At 40.3% G+C, this 25,818-nt stretch overlaps 1 long non-coding RNA gene across 1 annotated transcript; it reads left to right on the forward strand.

Annotated features, from left to right (window-relative positions):
- The first annotated feature begins 1,068 nt into the window (after window positions 1-1,068).
- On the forward strand, window positions 1,069-25,818 carry LOC132666415 (uncharacterized). The gene is made up of 4 exons (XR_009604653.2): window positions 1,069-1,273; window positions 5,919-6,040; window positions 23,856-23,962; window positions 25,521-25,818. It is a non-coding gene; the product is annotated as an uncharacterized LOC132666415 (long non-coding RNA).

Here is a 25,818-nt window from a genome sequence, read left to right on the forward strand (position 1 = left end):
TAGATTTCCTGAACAAAAATGAGTATTAGAGGAAACTCTAAACCAGTCATATCTTTTAGTGACCCAAGAAAATAAAATACAGGATAAATACATTTTCAATGATTAGTATTCTAATCTGTTCCACCACAGGTTCATCAGACAAGCTTAACTCCAGCACTGAAAGATACTAAAGCCCCTCCTTGTTGGAGTCCAGGCACCACTCTGACACCCCCATAAAAACATTTTCCACAACTATCACCAAGCTCTAGCACATCATGTTCCCCTGGATTCTCTGCCCATCAACATTTGAGCCCATACCTACTAGCTTCTTTCCCCTTCCATGTAACTTGAGTTCTAGCAGAGCCTCTGTAGTTATACCTTTTTAAACTTGTACCTGGCCATGGCTCCAGCTCAGGACAGCTTGGATACCTATTCCATCTTGCTTTAAGTTTTAACCCCTGCCTCTTCTCCCTCTACTCCCTGACATTTACATTGAGTTATTTACCATTATTTCCCTGAGATGGTATCATGCTACATTGGTGGTGGTTCTTGAGATAAAAGGAAGAATTGGATAATGGTTAAAGAGAGCCTACTGGCTTGAGACAACTAAAGGGGATCAGAATAGGTCACCCCCAAAACATTCCAGTTGACATACTGATAGTGGAGCTGAAGGCACTTGAGAAAAAGCAGAAACAGGAAGGGCAGACCTCCCCCTTTCTATTTAAAAGCAGGGCATGAGGTTACCTGTGAGAAAGGTACCTTCTGCTCCAGGAAGCAGAGAAGGTTATTACCACCAGAGACAGGCAGTCAACATCGAGAAGAATCTGTACAAACCAACCCACTAAAGTAACCCTTACTTTTCATTAGTTTCCTCCATGTATGTTCTAATCACTCTCCTACAGTTTACTGCCCCTAACCCAAGCCCTGCTTTCCTTTGCCTTGTCTCCACGGTTTATTATTTTTTGTTAAAATAGTATATAGGGCCCATCTGCTTCTTTGCATTTCTTATGATGTCCCTCAAGTACATTTAAGCATTATCAAATAAAGTTTATGTGCTTTGCTCCTGTTAATCTGTCTTTTGCCAGTTTAATCATCAAGCCCAGTCACAGAACCTAAAGTGAAAGGGACAAATCCTTCCTCCTCTTCACAATCTTGGGCATGCCTCTTATGAACTGCTGCTTATAACCAGGATCTAGGGCAAGTCAACTGATGACCCTCATATTTCTCACCTGAAGACCTGCCTCAGTGTTGCAGCAGATTGAAAGAATCCCTATCAAGGAGGTCGTACTGTCAGGTAATCATAGCATAGCCCCCAAAGACAACCCGGGTACTGGAGGTCCTGGAGTCTCTTCAAAAGGAAGAGAATCTAAAATAGCTTTAAGAGCAAAGTATGTGTTGTGACGGAGTAAAATCCCAAAGAGTAAACTGAAATCTTTTATGCAGTGAGACGTCTTAAACATTCTCCCCACTGATGCCCTTCACCATCCCCCACAGGAGGCAGCGCTCTAAACTCTGCTCAGCCTCCAGAATCACTCCCACTCATACCAGGATGTTTTTCCCTTTTTAACTTCTGCAATAATTTTCCTCTCCTGGCAGTGAAGTGACTCTTTCTATTACAAACACAACTTCCCCACTTCTCATGTTTTCCTCTAACTGATTACCTGAATCTGAATGAGTCTCAGGAGCTCGAGAGATGGCAGAGATGCCGGATGAAGGGGAGGAGGCAGAGAACGCTCTTACATTCATCATTTGACCCTATTACACTAGTGACTGTTAAAAGTTAGCCATGTGTCATGCAGTATGCTGCCAGGACTGTGGGTTATGAAGAACATATGGCGTATGCCTGGATATCAGAATTTTCCCTCAAGAACTCATCCCTCAGCAAAGACGGTCCGATTATGAGGCTTTACACTGACTTTGAGCTTTGCAATGGAGTTCACAAAGACTCATGTTTGGTGCAGTCTCACAGTGGTTTTATTTTGAATACAAAGTGTGGGGAATGCATCAATCACAATACTCCAATCAATACTGGTTCAGAACTGTACTACAGGTCACTTGATGGAATTAGCAAAGACAGTGAGTAGTTGTGTATACACAGTGATACCAGTTAGTTGTTCCTCCGGGTATGCCCTGCATCCTCACAACCAAATTTTAGATGTCATTTATAAACAAGCCTTTTAGAGATCCCTTTTAAAAGCATCAGAGGAAGTTACACTCTATTAAATCTCTGATCATTGAAAGACTAAGGGAAAAGGCTGATTGCATTATGTAAAGGAGTCCTTGTGACCTGGCATCAAATTTCCTGAAGCTGTGTCTGTTCCAGATATTGTTATGTGAGCACATGAGCTCTGGAAGACTCAGTATGTTGCTAGTGATCACAACACTAAGGTTATTAAAGCTACATATGAGGAGTGAATTGTTATGTAACAGGATTAGAAAAAGCAATAGTTTAAAAAATGTTTGAGGATTTGAAATATATATAGTATCTGATAGTTTTCTTTCAGCTTCAAGTATTTGTATATTCAAGTGTCCAGAGAATATTTGCATCTTCTCAGTGGAGGGTGGGAGTGCCTTACATTCATTACTATTCTGTATTTGTGTATTTAGGGTACTAGTGTGCCTGTATGGAGCCCAGAGCCTTACTCTGCCACTCCTTTGGTTGTGCAATCCATTGGCTACCCCAACTGTAGTTTGTTTTCACAAACGAGTTAATTCTCTGAGGGAGAGCAAAGTAAATATCCTAAAATTAACACCCACCCCTCCTTAATTCTCATTACATATAGTGGCTATTGCAACATTTTTCTCTCCACAAACCTTCTTCTCATGCCTCTGGCTTCCAGCACATGTGTCTGCCCCTAGCCTCTGAACTCCCTCAGCTCTCCCACACCTCTTGAGATTACTTAGGATCTTCTACTCCATATAGTTTCTTTACTTATCAGGAAATGGAATTTTCTGAGCTAGAAAGCTAATCCTTCCTCATGTTTCCTAAATCCCAGGTTTTCCCTTATTTCTGACTTACTCCATGATTTCTTCTCCTGCACCTTCAACTTTTCTTCCAGTGGTTCTTTCCCTTAGTGTAATAATCCTGTCACCTGCATTAAAAAAAAAAAAAAAAGGAAAAAGAATTCTCAATTTGTTTCCTAAACTGAATTCCTCACAGATCAGTTTAAAATATTCATTGTATCAGGAGTCTCCAAATTGAGGTGGATATACCCACAACTTATCCCAGTAAACCTATTGAGGCATACAGATTCTCACACTGATGTCTAAATTCTGATAAGGATAATGGATACATAGGTTGATCTCTATTCATCTGTGAATTGGTCAGAGGGTACCTGGGACACAAGAGGGAACTCCCCAATCTGGAAATGCTCACCAAGGCTCCCTCATGCATGGCTCATCCATCAATCCACTTAGGGCAAAACATCACTGAGCAATGGAAATTATTTAAGTCAATCCTCACAACATGGGCAGCATGGGATTCAGATTGCTACAATTTTAGATTTAAGAGATGGATACAAGCACCTAAGAGCATAAAAGCTGATAATTTCTACTACTACGAATTAATAACCATGTTAGGAGTATAATCAGTTCAAGAAATCTGCCAAAAGAATTAAAATTACCAGGACTATTAAGGTAATGTTCGTCAGTAATAGAAAAGTCCCATTTCCTAAGTATATACAGTGACTTGATAGGTTAATGTTATTTTTGAAGTCTTGCTGATCCTGATAGATTTATACTAAGCATGCAGAACATAGGGAACTTGCACTGATAGCAGTGCTCTGTAGAGTTATGTAATGCTTCCAGTACTCCACAAGATTTCACTAAATTTAGCCATCAATGTTTAAGAGTGAAAGCTAAAAATCCATTTATCACTGGGGAAACACTTGGCTCTTCCTACCATTATAGAAATTGCTAGAATACCCCAAAACAATAGAATAAGCCAAATGTATTTTGTTATCACCAAATACTATTGGCAGATGCACAGAAATACTGCAGATTTGAAAAAGCAAGGTTTAGAACAAATTACATAGCATGGGAGAGGTTGCTATACTGTTGGATGAAAGTATAAATGTTTTGAACATGTCTCAGATTGTGGTATCTGCCAGGTTCTATTTCAAAAATGATATATAACTAAAATTACTTTTGTAAGCCACATTCAACGTTAAATGACCCCTTCATAGAAAATATAAGTAACTGCTGTTGATACCAGAGTAAGCTTACAGATATTATACCACGTGCAATGCATCCATCACATCATTACAAAAGGAGTTGCCGGGAGGAAGTTGAAAACAATGTACGTAGTGCTAAGAGGTCACTGATGGAACTAATTTCATGAAAACAAGACTTAAAGCATAGTCAACTCTTTAGGATACTTTGCCCTATGAACCAAATGTCTTAGTATGAAAAAATTAATCACTCCTTATCTCAAATAGGAAAGGATGTACTTAAAGTTATGCATTTGTCTGAAAACTTTTAAATGTTCACCATTTGCAGACCTTGACAGGAGGTAAAAGTTATAGCAATGATACAGGGACAACCTCTTTTGAAGAAATTCATGTTATGCACAGAGTATTTTAAAAGCACATTTTGACATTTTTCCCCAGTATAAAGTCTCAACAATGGAAACAAGTTATCTGAAGTCTCTTGAGCCTGCATATGAAATCTGGAAGAGTTCAACAGATTAGAAGATTATGTTTTCAAACAGTTTCAGCAGGTTTGGGCTAACTGGTTAGATGTAGAAATCCAACACCTTCCAATTATTTTGCAACAATTGCCATGGAGGATGGGAGTTTTCCACAAATGACAAAAAAAAGTTTTGCATAATTGAAAATGGAACTAAACACCGCATTTCATAATAAACCACCAATGGTGTAGTTCCTTCATTTGGAGCTACCAATCTTTGTAAAGTATCTTTCTCAGCTATGACAATCCTTAAAAATCAACAATCAAAACAAAGCTAAACCTAGATCCTGAGAATGCTTTATCAAAGGGTGTTAAAAAAAAAAAAAAACTTTTGCAAATAGAGTACTTATATTCACATCACTGACAAATTAATATTTTCATAGTGAAGAGGTTTTATATTAAAAAATGTTATGATTTTGAGTGTCTAAAAATGTACATACTACAACAGTGTATACATATGGTAGAAGTATACAGACATACCACTGTCCTTGGTCCAGAGCACAATCCATTTGTATGTTGCAGGCTTTTATCAATTTCATTACAGAACTAGACTACAGCTAATGATTTCCTGAATTATTCACAACCTACCTTGTTTGGTTTTTGCTATGTTTGATACCATTTTTCTAATCTCTTTTTTTGAAAACTCTTTTCCCTTGACTTCTGTGGCAAAATTTCTTCTTTCCGTCACTATTAACCCTTGAAGTCCCCCTAAAGTCACCTTATTCTACTTGTCCCTTAAAAGTTGGCATTGCCTAGGGACTCAGTTATGTTTATTTCTCTGTATACTCCCCTGGAATGGGTTGAAAATTTTTGTGTACCACTTCAAATGCTGACCTCACCTATCCTTTAAGCCATTGCAACAGATACCAGTTTCACCCGAGAGCAACCCAATATCCTGTCACCCACCTGGGATCTGGTCCTGGAGCTTCTAACACTATCACATAGGTGGCTGTGAAAATCTGCTCAGCACTTATGCACATGTGACCCAGAAAAGCATGGAGTTATACTTGGCAATATTTGATCAATAGGGACCATGAAACCTCCTGGATAAATTTTTCTTTCTTCCCCTGGTAGTCAATGGATGAAGCAATTGGTCATCCGTAGAGATGACCAGCTCAATGCATCTTTGTGGTCTCTCATTTCCCACTAACTTTGGGACTCATCCTCAGCTTGGGTGTCCCCCAAAATAGGGTCTAAGAGAAAAACACGGGGTAAGCTCAGTCACTAACCATCTCGTGCTTTCTCATCTGCAGGTTCCCTACTCCACCCAGGGTTCTGTCAAGTCTAGTTTCCAATGTCTTTCTACCTGGATGACCTGTAGGAGTCAAGCTCCAACAGAATGAAAGTTCTTCCTCTCACCTTGCCTCTTGTTTTGGTAAGAGGCACCATCATCTGAGTTAAGCACTTCTGAAGGCCTTGGGATCTTTAAGATGTCCATTTTCTCAAACCCTCAACAGGTCACTAATGAACGTTGTATAGAAGTGGTTAGAGGTACATTTCTTCCAACTACTGAAGCCTTGGAATCCTAACTAAAAACCTAATCATTGTGTCATTTCCAACTTTGTTCCCCTACCCCTGCAATTTAGCTACTGTTTTAGTTGAAATATTTATGACCTATGCAATTTTAAAGACTTGGTAAACATCTATGTTTATAAACAATTCATCTCAAAAAATTAAGTTTCACCAATACCCTTGAAGCCTCTATTTTCCACCAAGATCCAAATCCAAACCCATTTATATTCTTTCTACGGTTCCTTAAAACTGGATCATCTGCTCTGTGAATGGTTCCAGAATCTAGATTTTGCAGATTTTATTCCCATGGTGTCATTTGTGTTCTGTCCCTTCTGTCTTCTATAAATTGAAAGCTAGATCTAGGCACTTCAGATTCAAATTTGTATTTTAACAAGAACAGTAAAATAGGGGGTAGTTTTAGACCATGTATTCCAGGACAGAGCCTAAAGCAATTTTTCTTTTCTGATACTTCATTGTAATGAAGTACCATCCTAAGAATAGGAGGGAAAGGGTGGAGGGGGGAGAGGGTGGGGAGAGGGGAAGATGGCAAAAGGCCAAAGCATTTGAGTTGGTCATTGCTTCCTAAAAAGCTGATTTCTCAGTCTGCCTGAAAGTCTTTATAGAGTTCAAGGAAGTTATTTTCCCTACAATTCCTCTAAAGTGATGGAGAATATTCACCAGCTACTTTCTCTGTCAAAGTTGCCCCAGGGACTATTAATTCCCCTGCACATCAGATGTGCATTGAGAGGTTCTCCAATGGTCTCACAACTCCAAGTGAGTCAACAGTAAGGCAAGGCTATGAGCAACCTGAAGACTCACAATGCAGCCTTCACAAATCTTGTTTTGTGGCAATAGCTGAGGCAGCAGCTACCTTTCTTTCCAGACTGCAGGAAAAGTACTAATCAGTGTTAAAGAGGCACTGGAACCAGACTCAGGTCAGGTGAAGGAGTTCAGAATGGCACATGTCTAAATCCAGAAATGCCGTGCTGTGAACTTCAATCAGAAGGCACTAGTATCTTGTTGGGTCTTTCTAACGATGATTCTTTTCTAGAATCATTTTATGGCACGAGATTTTGTTAAATCCTTCATTGTAAGTTTTGTCAATGCTGACTATCTTATACTTTTCACATTGATCTCAGCTTTCCCAGACATCAGGGCACCCAATTGATAGTTGCTCAACTTTGGGTGCTTCTTGCCAAAAGCTGGGTACTCTAGTTCCTACTATTAGAAACCATCCAGGCCACCTACCAGCTCAACCCACTCCAGTGATCAGAATGGCCTGATGTAGTCAGGCTAAAGAATTCTGCTAACACTGGGCCCTGTAGTGAGCCCATACACTAAGGTAGGAATAGGACTGCTACTGGGTGAGGAGAAATCAACCTTGGTATGATCCAAGGTCATACCAAATAACAGAAGATGGCAGCCTCATACTTACCAGGCCGCACAAAAGGTGGACAGCTATAAGTTGACAGCCTTGGTAATGTAGGGGAGACCAGGCCCCACTTGTCAGGAAGGTAGGCAATTAGAAGTACAAGCACATGGGCAAAGCTGCTGTGATCTACATGTATTTCAGGCTATTCACAGGACATCAGCTCCCCTCTCCCTGACACTATGGCAACCTAGCCTGACCAACATAGCTGTTTCCACATGCTGCCCAGCCTGTAATTGGAATCTGTCAGTTCACCAGCGCCTCACCACCCAATGTAAAGTTCTTACTGGGGAAGCACACTGAGTAAATAAGGGGAGTAGGGTAATGGCAGTTTAAAGTACAATATGGGACACTGATGGGCAACTCACACCGGAGCACCTCATCACATTGGTGAAGCTTTCTCAAGCATGCTTCAATTGGACTTCTCCATCTGTTTAATTTGCATCCTCCTGTTCCTTTCCCAGATGCTGGTCCCTGTTAAATTTTATACCCCAAATTGTACTGGCATCTGTTTCAGAAGGACCAATTTGCAATAGGTCACAACTGATATTCCTTGCCTACCACCCATTCTAGATTTCCCTTGTTCTCAGATGCTACTCCCCCACGGATTACCTAGGCCTTCATTCCTGACTGGTCTAGCCTTCAGCCTCTCAGCTACTTAAATTCATGGTTGTCCATAGCTCTGGAAACACCAAGAGATGCTCCGTAATTCCCACATATGTCCCTACCTCCCATCATTATCTAATAGTAGCCTTAGCTTCTTACCACAGCCAAAAGTTATAAGTAATTTTCTTCTTGTATCCTTGATGGGAAAAGTCCACTTTTCTACTGCAAAATATCAGCAACTCCCAACAAAACATAAGATTGTGGCAGGGGAAAGAAATTTGTAAGTGGGTCTTGAGAGTGGCCATTCCTACCTCTACCCTTTGGTGGCAGAACATGAGAGTCTTCTATTGGTGGCATCAAGAAGTGGCTGTCAGCACAGAGTATGTACTCATCTATCAGAATGGCAGAGTGTCATGTGCACCAAAGCTGATGTGCCAACTCTAGATAAGAGGCCATACTCAGGTAGGTCATGCCAGCAGCCTCTAGGTGATGTAATATACAATAGCGGTTTGTGTTCCTTTTTGTGTCTAATGTTGGGCTTGTTCATTATCTCCCACGAGTCCATGCAATTACTGCAGGTACCATACACAGCACTGAGTGGGGATATAATCGAGGAGAACTATTGACTCCCACATCCTTTAAGACTTCAAGGGAACAGTAGAACCTACCACTCTAGTATACATTCCAACATACAGTATTTCAGTTTTCTGTTTTGGACAGGGTCTAGTTTCACAGGCTTCCCCCCTTGAAGGGTTAGGGTTGAAAGGTGGGTCTTTCTTGCCTGTAGAACGTTAGTCCACATACAGGAAGTAACATGGTTTTACCAACTGCCAGGTGGGCCCAACCCTTACAGGCCTTCAAGTGTAATGGGAAAGGACCACAAAGTGGATCAGAGAAACACTGGACTGAGAAAGACCAACTTGGGTGGGGACTAATTACCCTCTTATACCTTTTAATAGAAAAGTCATGAATGTTTCGGGTCCCTCCTATCAGTGACATATCTAACCCTGTATCCAACAACTTCTGATAGGTCTGAGTAGTTTCATTACCATGAGGTGGAGTTCCTCAAATTAAGTAAGCATAGATGTTTTCAGGGAAGGACTTGGGGAGTCACTACTGTATACTTGCCATGCTATTATGGGGTCTTCCTTCAAGGGGATTTAGCCAGTACTAGCTAAGGTGTGAGTACTGGGCAAGTGATAGTGGACTTTATACTGGGGCAACTAGTCTTAATCTTCTGCTCATCCACTCTTGATCCTTTTTGGTTATGTAAATCAAGTGATACTTTTGTTGGCCGCCCATCTTTATTAACCCCATAGATCCTTGTCTAGTAGCCTTATGGATCAGGATTTCTCCTTGCCACTCTGGATTCATGTTTTTTTATGGCAACCCTTAGAAGCAATGTGGATGTGATTACATGCCACTGCCAGGCCTCTGCTTTTCCAAATCCTACCACCCCCCCCCCCCCCCCCCCCGCAGACACGAAGGAACCTAGCTCTATATATGCCCTGCCACCAAACTTGGCTTACAGAGGACCTCCATAACACCGCGTCTCATGGTGGCTGGTGTCATCCTCACTAGTGTTCCTTTAGTTCTAGAGAAAGGAGTGACTACTGGGGAATCCCAGGGAACAGACAGCACATGACTTCTCTAACCAAATATTCAAGACATTCAGGCCACCTACCTCATAGGCTTTACAACATAGCCCCCAGAATAGTAAAAGTATATGAGGGATTTTCCAACTATACCTTCACATTTTGTCATCATGGACTGGGCAACCATGGAGTGGTTCCTTCCTGAGACTTAAGTCCTCAGACCAGGAGGATTTGCCTAACTGGCCCCATACATCCTTAGTCTAGTTGTAGATTCTTGAACATTTTTCAATCCTTCATATCACTAACGTGTACAACCCCTTTCTCCAACACTTTCTGAAGGATCTTAGTATTTTTTTTTCCTCTGTATATAGTTCCTCAGATCATAGAAAGGGGATGGACTTTGGGAAATCACTACTCTATGTACTTGCTATAATATTACAGGCTCTTCCCTTAAGAGGAGTTAGCTAGGATTGGCTTAGGTATGAGAACTAAGATAGTTCCTTCATGTTGGGGCAGCTGGTTAAGTCTTTTCACCTGCTGTTGGTTGATTGCCTTTGACATGTCAAGCAATACCTTGGCGGCTGCCAATCTTTTGCATTAGATCTGTCATGGTCTAATTGCTTTGTGGATCCAGACTTATACTTGCTATTCTGGCTTTATGTAGATGTGATTAAGTGCTACTGCCTGACTTCTGCTATTTCTGAGTCCTATTATTCTCATGGACACTAGTGAGCCCAGTTCAATATAAACCTATAGCACTACCAACCCAGGCCTGTAGATGATAGTTACCCCTGCTTCTCAGTGAGGCTGTGCCTTCTATAACTAGTGTAGAACATTTGTTTTAGGGAAAAGACCCCCCCCCCACCTCAGGGCACCCCAGGAACATCCTGGTCTCTTGTTAAAAATCTTATAGCAGGCTCACCTCTGAGCCCTTTTTCAAAACCTTGCCAATGTAACTACCATCTCCTCCTTAGTTGCTCTATGTTAGTGGCTTTCAAACTTGGCTGCAATCAAAAATCACCTGGGGAGTTCTAAAAACACTGATGCTTATGCCTTATGTATTGAGATTGATCCATTTGTAAGAGATTATGGGAACATTAAGAGTCAAAAGTAAAAAAGTCTCCCTACAGGATTTGAATGTATAGCAAAGTTTGAAGAGAGCTGCTATAGGCCATTTTCCACCTCCCCACCCTTATCCAGAGCTTCTGATCACTATACCAGCAGCATATTAAGACTGGCTCCGTGTCTGTTAGGACAGTAGTTAGTCCTGTGAGGGCACCTCATAATCAACTCTGCATATCTGGCCTTCTATACTCTCTGCTCCAGCACCTTTAAAAATCCATTCATAAGTCTGTTCTCTGAGTTCCTACTGACAGAGTAGCCAGGTCTTATAGATCCTTTGGTGAATAATCCTTTGTCTCAACACTGCCCCACTTGGGCCATGCTGGACTTGACACTAGTAATCGGGTTAGAAGCTGTGAGAGATGTGGGGCATCTCTTACAGGGAGTAAATATCAGCTACTGCGAGATGTGCCTCAGATGAAGCTTTTGCATTATCCTTCAGCAAAGGGAGAGAGGCCCAGAGGATTAAGGGAAATGAGTAGTTCAAGGATGTGAAGTGCATCTGCCCAGATGTCCTTATACCAGTATCCTAGCTCCTTCACCAGGACCTGACTTTAGTATACCAGAGGTGAGAATCTAGCATCCCTTGTAACCTGCTATTGTCCTGATCATATGCTGGGGCCTGATTCTTAGCTACATGTGTACTTCAGCTATAGGAGATGAGAGTTTTTAGATGATGCCATAGTTTGTAGTTAGCTGAGCTGAACTGAGCTTCCCTTTTCTTTCTCTTTTCCCAGTGCTACTATGGTCATTAACAACCAACTTCTCAATCCTGGTAATCACTATTGTCTTCCTCTCTCTCAAATACTGGAGAAATTATACAAGCCAGTATGCCTTTTGGATCTCTAGGTCATCTGCATTCACCACAGATGAGAAATCTGAGAACCTCTGTATTATAACATCATACTTACTAAAACTCAGCAACAGAATCCCCTGAAATGCTAGTCAAGCATAAAGGCCAAGGCTCATTGAGGCATGAAAGTATCTGGCCTTAATATTTTCACCAAGTTTTCTAGGCCATTCTGATCCCCACCAAAATTCGGGTGTCATTGGTATAGTAAGCTGGGAGTTATTACCGCTCCCCTAATACCTGCAATGTGGTCTTCCTATCATAAGGTAGAGGAGAACAATTCTAAACTCTTAACTCTTAGCAGAGGCTTTCACTGGCCAAAGATAGAATAAATACAACCTCAATAGATTAAACACCTCAAATGTGTACGTATGTCTAGGTAGAGAGCTAAAGTATTGATCATTAGCCTTTAATGCATTTTGTAATTTTTATTACCACTAAAATCATAGAATAACTTCATTAGAAGGAAATAATGGAACAAAAGTGTAATCAGTTCAAAAGGAAGAAAGCAGGGAGAGAAAAAGAATCAGAACTTGTGGAATAAATCTCAAGTATTAGTAACAAAGGACTAAAGGCTTAAGATGTCAGGCTCCAAAAAATCTAGCTATACATACACCCCCACACAAGCCATAAGGATGTAGGAAAGTTGAAGAGGAGAGAAAGATACCAATTAAACTCAAAAGCTATATTAACATGTCAGAAAACACATGGAGAAAAAGTTATTATGTGTACTCAAACAGAATGCTATTTTGAAGTGACTCTCTAATGGTTTTTCTGCCTCAAAATATATCAAAATTTATAGTTCTTTTTAGATGAAAAATCCATAAACACACTGGGATACTAATATAGTTCCCTTAGTAACTGATAGAAAAGTAGACACATCAATAAGGAAATTAAAGATTTGGCCACTACAATTAATAAACTGGGACACATACAAACACTGTACCCAGTAAATGCAAAATACTTTGAAGCACATGCAGAATTTCTACAGAACAGTAAAGCAAAATTTCAAAGGCAAGTTATAGTGAGTGCCAATTAAATGCAAATAGACTAGAAATTGGTACTAAAAGTGACAAAATCCTGTATTTGGGAATTAAGAGTCACTTGTAAGGTAATCCATAGGTCAAAGAAAAACTCTGCAGATCAGAAATTTGGGAATGAGGTATTATTTCTATTCAGAATGGAGGAAGCTTCGAGAGAACATTCCTCCCTTAAGTCAGATGTACAAAATTTTAACTTGAGCCCAGAGAGCTGAGGTTGCAAAGCAACCAAGGGAGTTACATTCCAGAGTATCCACCTCTTCTGAGGAGAAACAGAACAGTCTTACATCTGGTCAGACACAGAAGGGATGGCGACCCCCATAGAAATGGGTAAGAAGAAATCAAGGGGAATGTTTAGGAATTCTTAAAAGGTCAAGTGTAGGCCAAAGTTTGAGATGTTTGGGTTCCCCAAACAGAAGAGAAGTTCACTTGCAAGGTCTTTGCCAAAGGTCTCCTATGGTTGTTCATGGAAAAGACTGGGGCAGACACCAGAGAGTTGTGCTTTGTTGCACAGGCATGCAGCATGGGATTGGCTGCTGCTGGAGGCCAGGTACCAACACCTTCCCATTTCCTGGACCTTCTCTCAGAAGGGAGGCCTTATGCCACTCGGAGAGGAGAGGGAAATGCTCTTCTCTGAGCCTGGCAAAGGCCCAAAGCTTCTAGTGGAGAAGCAAAACTCATCTGCCTTTGTCAGAGAGAAAGTGTTTTCTCTCCCCCATTTCCAGGACTAAAAGCAAGAGCCATAGCTTCTGGGAGAAGAAAAAAAAAAAAAAAAAAGCAGGAAATCCCATAGCCTGACCCCCTTCTTACACCAATACAAAGAGGCAGGATACACGTGGGGGATGAAGAGGATGTGTTTGCTTTCTTGCTAAGACCAGGGGGAGTGTGGCTGCCATGGGGTTGGAGCAGAGTTGCTCAGAAATCACCCTAGAGGCTCAAGCACACAGGACCAGCTTGAGACTAAGGCTGATCAAGGAGAACAGAGGACAGTTCTGCCTCCACCATACGCCTAGCACTTGTAACAAACCAAGCAGTCTATTACAGGGGCAGTGCAAGACCTTGGAGATAGACCCTTTCTGGGTCTTTCAGGCATTGAGAGATAGCTAAAAGCGGAGGATGGGTAGGAACACACACAAAAAAAAACCTGGCACCATTAGCATAAGAGAAAAGCAGACTGCAGTAGAGAAACTGAAATCCATAAAGGTAATATCACTGACAAAACCCCAAACCCAAGTCAACATCTGACCAGATTGACTCACCATGCCATCCCTCCACCCATATTAACAAGTAGTAGCCCACTTCCAGGTGGGAGTTTTATCTGTTCAAAGTAGCTGGCACTCAGAACAGAAAGGACCACCTATTGTAAAGATTGAAATAGTCAACACAACTCAGGGATACCTCAGAGGCTAGAATATCAGACAGGGACTTTTAACCATTAGATAAAAAGATTTAGTGAACAACATGCATGAATAGAGAATCAGAAAAATAGAAACTAGCATTAAATGGAAAAGCTAGCAGAAGGCATAGTAGCAGAGAAAGATGGACTCCATGGGTCTCATCAGAAGACTGAACTTAGCTGAAAAAAAAAAAAATCTGAACTTGAGGCCATTTGAATAGAATTGACCCAAACTGAAACAACCACCCGCGCCCCCCCCCCCCCAGCCAGAATCCAAGATCTATAGAACATTATCACATGGTTTAACATTATGAAAGTCCCAGAGAGAGAAGAGAGTAAAGAGGGAAGAAATCTTTAGATAGAATGGTAGGGCCAGAGGGTACCATGTGAACACTAACTTCTGCTCAATTTTGCTATGAACCTAAAACTGCTTTAAAATAATCTATTTTAAAAAGTAGGGGGAAAAGATAGAAAGGCTGCAAACTTTAAAAAAAGTAACAAAACCACATATCCTAGAAGCTCTAAGAACACAAGCAGAATGCCAAAATAAATACATCTATAATCAGATTTAACAGGATTATATTAAACTCCAAAAGTTTTGTTTTCTCTAGTAATTGACAATTTCGTTCTAAATTTATATGAAAAAGCAAAGGGACAGGAATAGCTAACACTGCTAAAGAAAAACAAAGTAGAGGCATGTTCTACTAGAAAAAGACTTTAAAAAGTGGTAATGAAGACCAACGGAACAGAATGAAGAACCCAGAATAGACTCAAGTATGCGGAAGTCTAAAATGACACAGCTGCCTCAGCAGGGAGGGGGTGAGTCAGGAATGAATGCTTCCATAAATGAGTCTAAGACAGGAAGTTATTCATATGGAAAAGCATGAGTATGGACCTTACCTCTCACCACGTGCACAAAGTATATCAATTCCAGATATATTGAAGATATAGGTGTAAAAGTCAGCTTACTCTATTGTCTTCTAAAGTTATTTTATGACTGAGGTAAAGTAGAGGTAAAAATCGTTTGGTATTTAAGAGATATTAGTTTGTGCTGCATAAAAGAATTGAGGCATCAGAAAAAACACATCAAGTTGTGAAAAATTATATGTACCATATAAACCCAAGAAGCAGCTAATATCCAGATTATATAAAGGAACTCCTGTAACTCAGGAAGAAAAACACTATAGCAAGTTGTGAACATAAATTTCATGTAAGCAGAAAAATGTGAAGATGGTCAATGACACTAATGATTGGGGATGGAAGTTAAAGAAGATTATAGAAGCACCAGATTGGCAACCATTCAAAAGGTAAAGAGAATCTGGCTTTATCATTCTGAGTCCCAACAGGAGACAAGTGGCTTGCTAGCTTAAAATATGGCCATTTGCAAAGGTATTCTTCACAATGATGTCGGCAGTGTGTAGAGGGAACACATTGGATAGTGTAGTAACCAAGGGGAGAAGCAGTTATCTACCCCCAGAGGGGCCAGGTGGAAGAGTAGTTCCCTTCCTTCAGATCTCTTGGCAGTGTTCCTCACTGGCAGGGCCAAACCAGAGATCAGAGGGCTAGAGGGCTGGAAGCCTAAGTGATCAAGTGTTCAAGTCAGCCTCTGGGAGCTTAGAAGGTGGAGAAAGGAAGGGAGTCTGAAGAAGCAAACATAAAATCCCTGAAACTCCAGTATTGTTGTTAGGGACAGGAACAACGAACTTTAATACATAGCTGGGAACAGAAAACCTACACGTACACTGGAGTACAGTTTTGTGGTTTCCAGTAAAACAGAAGCTCCATATGCCCAATAATTTCTGGACATTGTTATACCATGAAGAATGTCTTAAATATGTATACCAGGAGACACATTCAAGAATGTTCATACCATTGTTCCGATAGCAAGAACCTGGAATGAATCCAAAGTTCTATTGACATTTGTTCCCAGTTTCAGTCCTTGCCCTTCTGTTCTGGTCAGTGTACTGCAGGAGGGCTGACCTTGTACTTGCAGGCCGCATTTCCCAGGCTTTTTTTCCTGCTGGTGCTTAGATGCTTTTGCCAAGTGAGAAGGCTGGTGGGGGATTGTAAGTTGGGAGGGAATCTAGAGTATTCTTTCCCCTTTGTCTCAGGCAGCTTCTCTGTGACTTAGACCCACTTTGACTTTTCTTTCTCTGGGTACCTCAAACCTGGACTTCCTAGCATGCTTTTCTCATCTCTCCAGCCTAGGGGGGACATTAAATCCTTGTAGTTGTTCATTTTTCAGTTTTCTCACTGTCTCAGTCCCCTGTTTGGCTGCCAGCATGTTCATCTTCAGAATAACTCATTATCTGGATCAGATTCCTTTTGTAGTAAATACTTGAAGTGTTTTGTTTTCCTGGTTTAGACCCTGACTGATAAAATGATACAATGCACAAAGAAAATGCCAAAATAAAAATTGCTTAGTTTTATAAAGCTAGCATAATTGATACCATAGAAAACAAGAACAGTAAGCTATAGGTCAACATCATTAACAAAGATGCAAAGAATCTAAAAATATTTGAAAATCAAATATGGCAGTGTATTAAATTAATATAGGGAATGAGCAAAATTGTTTTATAAATGCATAGATAGATCAATATGGGGGGTGTATATCAATAACTCACTACATTAACATGTTAAAGGAGATAAACCACATTATCTCAAACTTCAAAAAAGTATTTGCAAACTTTGAGTAGATTTTGTCAAGCTAGGAATAGAAGGAAACATCTAAGTTGATACAGGGAATCCTCCAAAGGCTTAGAGCAAAACTCACTTAATGATGGATCATTAGAAGCATCCAATTTAGTTAGAAAAATGGTATTACTACTACCCCTAATTTTCACCACTGTAATGTCCTAGCAAGTTAAGTAATGTTGATGTTAGAAAAGTATTTGTAGGGGCGCCTGGGTGGCTCAGTCAGTTAAGTGGCCGACTTCGGCTCAGGTCATGATCTCGCGGTCTGTGAGTTCGAGCCCCGCGTCCAGCTCTGTGCGGACAGCTCAGAGCCTGGAGCCTGTTTCAGATTCTGTGTCTCCCTCTCTCTGACCCTCCCTGTTCATGCTCTGTCTCTCTGTCTCAAAAATAAATAAACGTTAAAAAAAAAAAAAAGTATTTGTAGCTATGATCATATTTCAAAGTTCAAGGTGGTAAACTGAGCACATGCTGAAAACATTCTTATTCCTTACCTTATTTGTCAAGGTTTTAGAAAGAAGTTCATAAACTACAACATAGCCATGCTTGATATGGGAGGTCAAGAGCAGTGCTTGACTTAAGCTAATGCTCTGTGAAGGATCCCTGGCACATTAACTCTAGTTGTGAGAGGTGAATAGGACTATCTTCTGCTTAAAGAAACCACCACCCATGGACACCTACCTCCATCCCCTTAGGGAAGGGTACAAACAACATCCCATGGTCCAAGTTTCATGGTGGGGAGTGGGAAAGAGATCTCCACTGAACCAGATAGACTCAGGTGCTCAGGCAGTCTGTTGATTTTCATGAGCTCAGATATACTGGTTCATTAGTTTTGCAGTCAAAATTAGTGCTAGTATTTACTTACATTGTATGTTGTCAAACCTTCTGCTCTCCCATTCTTCTCCCCAATCTCATTTTTGTTTAGAGATGGTAAGTTTAAACAGAAGAGAAAGTTTTTCCAAAGCTAAGTGACCAGTTAGTGGCCATGTCCCATCATTTATCCAAAACACATCTACTTCATAACCTCAAAGAATATTAGTGGAAGTCTATTCCCCACCCATCCCAGTTCCTTGAAGAGGAACTTATATTTATCAGCTGTGTGTCAACACATTAATATTTTCTTATTCTTTAGTGATCTTAAACAGAAAAAAGTGTTTATGGAATTTGGCTAAATCTTTGCTTAGATATAAGCTTATAACCATAAAATTTGAAACACCTGTTTTTTAAAAATCTGAAAAAACATTCAAGTCTGAGTATTTGATTTATTCTTTGATCCAGTAGTTATGACGCAAAGCACTTTAAATTGGAAGGGTATGGAAATGTTTTCTTTCTTTGCTGCAGAAGATTCTCTTGTGAATGTAATTTCTACATTTTGAAATTTAGGATTATCTGTCCTGTTATAATATTGATTTCTAGCAGTTTTTCATGGATGCTTGGAAATGTATGCTCTGTTAATAGGGTACAGAGTTCAATGTGTAATTATCAGTTTAGCATGGAGCTCCAGATTTTCTTCTACTTTAATAAGGTCAGGTATATGAAGAAGTATAACCCAACAAGTCACATTCCTAGATTTATCCCACATAGTCTCAGATTCATAAAGGGAATATTCTAGAACATTCATTTTGGAGTTGAGTTGGCAAAGAATCTGGATGTTTATTACAGGAAATGAGAAATAAAATTACATAAGTTAGAAGCCATAAACTGCACATAGTAAAACCACCACCAATCTTGAGGTGTTAAGTGAAAATTGGAGATCTATAGCACTATATCGTTTATGTAAATTAAGAATACATATAACATCTTATATTACCCAAGGATAAATGCATGTTTTCAGACATTTAACACACATTAGAGAGATTGGCTCTGGGGGAGGTTGGAATAGGAGTGAAGTCAATAAGCAGAGAAGAAAATAGACATGGCTAAAATAGTTCTGGTTTAAACCATTTGATATTTGGCACCTAAAAATATCAGGCTCATGTAAGTCTGTTGTTTTGTTCTCAGATCCTTTGCCAAATTTCTTCTTCACTTTCCAGGTTCCCCTGCTAGTGGATCACCTCTAAGATAGCCCTCATGTTCCCTGCCTCTGGTATTCACATTGTGAAGATCCTCAAGTATGGGCAGGACCTGACCTGTGTCTAACCAATAGGATCTAGCAAAACTGAAAATGTGTCATTTCCATGCTTAGGTTACATAAGATTGGGACCTTCATCTTGTAGGTATACTCTTTCCCTTTTAGCTTTTATGAAGCAGACATTGGTATCTGGGGAACCCATGTGGCAAGGAAGTCAGAAATGTCTGGAAACAGGATGGCCTCTAGCCAAAAGCCAGCAAGAAACAATCTCTCAGACCAAAACCACTAGAAATTGAGTTTTACTAACAACCATCTGAGTTTGGAAGTATATTCTCTCCCAGTCAAGCCTTTGGATAAGAATGCAGTCCAACCAACACTTTGACTATGGCTTTGTAAGACCATGAAGAAGAGCCAGCTAAACTGTGTGTGGACTCTTGATCCATAGAAACAGATAATAGATGTGTGTTGATTTAGGTTGATTTAGGTTTCAGTAATATTCTTATGTAGTAGATAGCTAAAACCTCTGTCGACAAGTTTCTGGCTTGGTTCAGCAAATGGCACGTTAACAGGATACTGGGCAATAGAGAAATAGAAACTCAGATACTTATTACCTTTCCTCAGCTTTGAGCACCAGCCCACAGTGAATGTGTACCCTCTGCATCGCCTGCCCCTGCCAGATAGTCATCAAGTGGCCCTGGTTCCTGGGCTCTGGGACTACATCTTCCCTTTGTCTCCTTAGCCTAGGGTGCTAATGGCTGCCTGTTGCCAACCTGAGTTACTGCACTGATCCTTTTTTTGCTTTTGTTTTAGGATACTCATGAAACTAATTCTCTTGAAGCGTTTATTGTATGGAAACCAATTTGACAATAGATTTCATATTAAAAAATAAAAATAAAAATAAATAAAAGTCCAGTAAAAATAAGCCATTGTTTATTGACAAAAGGCCCTTTCAATAGATTTGTTATTTATGAAGTATAACATTTATCTAAAATGTTATTGAGAAAAGAAGGATATCCAGTCCATGAATAGAGCCTAATTCGTGTTAAGATGCCTATTTTCCCCATTGAGCTATATAGTTAATACCAAACAACAAGATATCAGCACTTTTCTGTAGTATTGACACTAATTCATATGGAAATGAAAATTGAATAGCTGAAGTAATTCTAATATAGAACAAAGTCAGGACTTCTACTTGAGACTAAAAGCTATAATAGTCAAGATAGTGATACTGGCATGAGAATAGACATAGAACACTTGCCAGCTTAAGCTTTCTGGGAAGCATATGTTGAGTTGGGGATGCAAAAGGGTTGAGGGAGTAATCTTGTAAAGGAATAGAGGGAAGATAAGAGTCTACCAGATTGCAGTTTAGAACTGGCAGTGTCAGCAATGGAGAAAGTTCGCTCTAGAGGGGAGGTCCAAAATGGACAGAACAGCTAGATCTTTGACCAGAATAGTAGATAAGGGCAAGCTCTTCTCTGGACATCCTCCAGCCAGTGACTGACCAAGGTCATGATACAGAGTTGTTGTCAAGGATGTGGAACCAAAGGAAATCTTTATATCCTGTTGGTAAGAATGCATTATTCAGTGATGGAACCTCAAAAATAAATTTTAAAATATCTAGGCTCTAAAATCCACTTCCAAGTATATGCCTTTGAGAGCTCTACCCATACAAAGAGATACTATATACCTGGACAAGAACTGTCCAAGGATTTTCAATGCATCCCTAGTCATAAAAGCATCTGAACCCAAAGTGTACCAACAGGAAAATACATGAACCTTCACAACTTTTCTATTGGAATAATTTGATGAAAAGTGAGTAAACTATGGGAACATGCATGGGTAAGTATCACAAACAATGACTGAATAAACCGAAGAATTCTAGCCATTTACATCTAAAAGCCTGAAAAACCACAAATACATTGAATATACTGTTATGGTTCAAAGATATGAAAACAAGGAATTGATGAGCAATTCTGGAGAGGGAGTCAAGGAGGTGGGTATTGGAGCCACAATGAATTGGGAGTCCATTGCTGCTGGTTTTTACTTCATTTTTCAACTAAATATTTGTTATTTTATTTAAAATGTTTTTGATATAGAATATGTGCATTTATTGTGTGTACCTTGTAAGTATACAATGAGTTTTGACATGTTTACTCCTACTGACTTCCCTGGGCAAGAAATAGAACATTCCTATTACCTGAGAAATCTTCCTTCTACCCCAGGAAATAACCTGTCAGATTTTATGGAGTCCTATAACAATCAAAACTAAACAGAATTATAAAGTATATTCTCTTGCTAATCTCTGGATTGCTTCAATATCCCTGTTAAGCTTTTCTCATTTTCTATCACCCACATTAAAGTCAATTGTACTAGAAAGCACTGTGGGAATTTCAAGCAAAGGAAATTTGCTTTTCTAGTTGGACCTTGATGGATATACCAACTTTGAACCAAACTTACATCCCTGAGAAGTCCGTTTTATAGTGTTTTTATATATGTATGTGTTGCTAGGCTCAATTAGCTATAGTTGGTTATTTGAGATCATTCAGGAGTACCAATCCCCAATTTTATTTTTATGCTATCCTTCGTTTCACAAATGTTATTCAGGCTTTGAAATGAGTTGAGAAATGTCCTTTTCACTTTTCTCTGGGAGACTTTGTAAGATTGGAGTTAACTGTTTGAGAGAGCTTAATTAAGAAACAGTCTGGGCCTGAGTTTATTTATAGAGCTATTCAGAGAAGTTATTTCTTGATTTCATTATGGCGAAGACTGTTTTTCTAGAAATGTTCATGTCATCCAAGTTTTCAAAATTGGCATAAAGTGGCTCATAAAATTCTTATTCTGTATCTAATTACATCCCATTTCAAAAATCCAAATGTTTACTTGGAGCATCTCTTTTTGACCAATTATTTTGAGTTATCCCAAAAGTAGACCTTAAGAATTCAAGTGCAAGTAGATTTGGGAAACACCAGTGGGCAGAGTAGGGAAGGGAGACAACAGAAGGTAGCCAATACATGATTTTGTTACTAAGGCTCTTATCACCGGGAATGACTGAAGTTAATCTCATGGGGGAAAACCTGAAGGTATCCCATATGAGAGGTAAACACACTGGGACATTTTTACAGACTAACTTCAGAGATGTGTTAATTCCCCCAGCATGTTAGGTCTGCCCTATGCAAAGGCAAAGGGGTCTTCTAAGGCTTTGAAAGGGAAAGCCATGAGGCAGTAATGCGACACTGACTGCCAGTGGCAGTTTGACTGCCAAACACTGATGTGTTAAGACCCGAGGGAGTATGGGTGGGCACCAATAGAGCCCACCATACCCATTTCACCAAGTTTGTTTCCTTGGCCTTTCCACAGAATCACTTTATTTCATTGGGTTCTGCTATTGTATGCATGTAGTTTTATTTTTACATGTATGTGTATTTATATATGTATTTACATAGGGAATCCAAAAATGTAGAAGTGACATTTGTTCGCCAACATAAAAAGTGCTAAAAATAGTCAAAATCTCTTTAAAATTCTGTTTTCTGTATCCCATAAGTTTTGATTTATGGCACTTATCTTTCATTTGTAGTATCTACCTTACATTAGGATTTGTTCTTAGACCAAGAGTTTATCAATGTTTCGTAAATTCCAAACATGGGGGTGTTAAACTGAAATCAACAAAGATAACAAAATTTGGGTCAAAGAAGGTGATCCATGTGTAGCAGGTAGTTTTGGTGGCTCACCTCTAACCTCCTGGCACACCTGATCTCATGCAAATCATGTCCTGTCTCAAGGGCTCTCCACTTCCTCAGGGTTTTCTCTGAAACCCACAAACTAATTTGGTCTACACACAGGGTAGCTCAGAGTGAGGGAGTTGATGCTCCTGGAGGCAGCCCTCAACAAGGCTGGAGGTAACAGATGCATTCTCTGGCCTCCTATCCTGCACACCTGCAGCACTTTCTCCAGGGTTCCTCAGAGGTCCCCAGTAGGGTCAAGCCCCATTTGCCATGGCAGTAACCAGCTAGATCACATGGGTTTTACTTTATTTTTAAGTAGGTTTAATGCCCAGCACAGAGCCCAACTCCGGGCCTGAGCTAATGATCCTGAGATCAAGACCCAAGCTGAGATCAAGAGTTAGTCTCTTAACCAACTGAGCCACCCAGGCACCTGAAATCATGCTCTTTGCTGCCTACTCTTCTTGTCTCTCTCCACTCCTGCTTTAAGTGATCACCTCCCAAATAAGTCCCCTGCACCCAAGTTGTTTTCTCAGGCTTTAAATTTCCGGGATAACCAGACCAAGACAAAGTGAAGTCAGTCCCTTGGAGTTTGTTCAAACTTTGTGGCCTAGTGTCAGCCATTTTGTGTACTTGAAACTGCATGTAGTCTGAACAAAAGTAAAAACACTTCAGATAGGTCCTAAAGAACACTGATCACGAGGTCACAGATCAGAACCTAATTCAGTCTTCAACATTCTTACCTATTTTTGCCTATTTGACATATGTACATAGCATGTATTGGACACCTGTTGCATACAACTTCAGATCCCTTCATTATCACCTGTCCCATTCTAGCAGCTGGTTTCACAGTGATATAACCTAACAGCATATTATGTCACCTTCATGCCAATACCTCAACTTCTGCCTTCTGGGTTTCCCTATTCAGATGGGGGACATAGGAAGGCCCAGATCTTTGCACAGTGCCCAGGCATGTGGAATTGGGTGGAAGGCAAAGGTAATACTAACTGGAGCCAGCCTCTGACTCATGGGGGACAGAAACCAGCAGATCAATACTTCCCTTCTGTGAGTGAACAGTCAGGGACACAAATCATATAGAGTCTCAGAGGAGGATCTGACAGTTGCATTGTTATTTCTCTCCTTTCCCTGACTGTAACAGGTACTTTTTCTGAGTCCCACTTCCCTGGCTCACCTCTAATTTTGGCTGCAGATGCTTTGGACACTTCTAAAAGAGATTGAACTTATGCTGACAGCATCAGGCCACAAGTAAGCTTTGGGTCTTTGTGCTGTTTGGAGAAGCCCCCAAAGTCAGTACAGCACATGTGAAAGCACATTTTGGAAGTAAGGGTTGTTAACTTCAGGGCATAGCTCCACTAACATGGAATAAGTTGTGGATAAATGATTCCAGATACCTGTCCTTCACATAAAGGATTTTGGAAGACCTTCCTTGTGTTGTTCAGGGATCTCAACAGAACCAAGATCATATAGCATCACCATTTAAGACTCCTCTTTCCCGAGTGGAGGTATAGATAGAAAGGGAAGCACGTGGTAATGCAGAGACTCTGGTACCAGAACAGTATTGCATAATGAAAATTAAGGACTGTAGAAGTCTTTTTTTTTTTAACTGATTTAGAAACCCTGAAGATGGAATGACAGACTACTACCAACTCAGAATAGGCTGGAAGACAGAACTTCAAAGACTTCATTTAAGGAGATCTTCATTTCCTGTAGCAGGATGATAGAGCACATTGGAAAATCAGGATGAAGAATTGACAGTAAAGGTGGCAGGGATACAAGAGACATTTGATGTGAGGACTTGAGAGGTCTCCTTTTCTAGATTCAAAGCCTTGGAAGGGCAAAAAGTGGGACCTACATGTCAGGACAGGTGTATTCGGGTGAATGCCGGAGATTCAAAATCTGATATACTCTAAGCCCTCCAAACTTGGAGTGACCCTCTCCTCCTCTCTACTGGGAAGGAACAGTCTCCTGTTGCCTAGAGATTATGAAAAGATCACACAAGGCAGATACCTTGAAAGGTATTAAATGCCTAAAAATCCATCCCTTTCTTCTGCTTGTTATCTCAGGAGAAGTGAATAGGTTCAGGTCCCCCAAGTCCGGAATTCAGTTTCTTCCCTGAAAGAAAAACTTCCCCACTGAAAGGGTTGCAAACCTTGATAAATTCATACTGTAGTACCTGTGAGAACATGCATAGAACTTTCGCTTTGATGTTTGAGTTACAGGGTTGAGAGGAATATAAGACTGGGTAAGAGTGTGTGACATGAGAACACTTCTCCATGACTCAGGACCTAATATCCTGGTTAGGATATCTGGAGATGATCCTAATCAGATGCTGCTCAGAGGAGATCCATCCTGTGCTTTTCTAGTTCCTTGAGTGAGGAATTTTTGACAGAATGCTTAGCAGTTTATTAACTCATGTTGGCTCATTGACTGGTGGAATTAAAGATATGAAGATAGGGAAGGCCAAGTAGAATCCCCTGAAACTGATCATCACCTTAAACATTTGGAGGTTGGGATAGGTTATCGAATGCAATATAGCTTCCCTGGAGGAATTGCAGGGATTAGCATCAAACACCTAAAGGATGCAGGGACAGTGGTCAGTTATCACCCCCCATCATTTTGTTTTTCTGATCCCTACAAAAACCAAGTATATGTGGCTGATGACAATGGATCATTTTAAACTTAAGTGATAAATCTAATCACAGCTGCTATGCCAGATGTTTATGGAAACATACCAACTTAGCTGTGACACTTGTATGTAGCTATTAATCTATAGCATGCATTTTTCTCAATTCTGTCCATGAAGCAAAGTGCTTGTCTTGCCACAAAGCAAGGTCTTCCGTGGTGTTCCAACAGTCTGGAGGGACAGAAGTTTTGATATTCTCCAGAACACTGGTCTACCATCTTGGTGACAAGCTAACTGGACCAGGAGTAATAAGTTTTCTGAGGCTCCAAGACATGCATGCCAGAAGGTAGGTGATAAGCACTATAAAGACATAGGAGATTTCCACATAAGTCTGCAGGGGTAGAATAGTCTGGGGGCATGCCACAAGATCCTTTCTAAGGTAAAAGTATTCTATTTTGACCACCTACTACTAAGAAAG

Source organism: Panthera onca, chromosome B2, assembly GCF_046562875.1.
Source record: "Panthera onca isolate mPanOnc1 chromosome B2, mPanOnc1 haplotype 2, whole genome shotgun sequence".
Classification (NCBI taxonomy): domain Eukaryota; kingdom Metazoa; phylum Chordata; class Mammalia; order Carnivora; family Felidae; genus Panthera; species Panthera onca.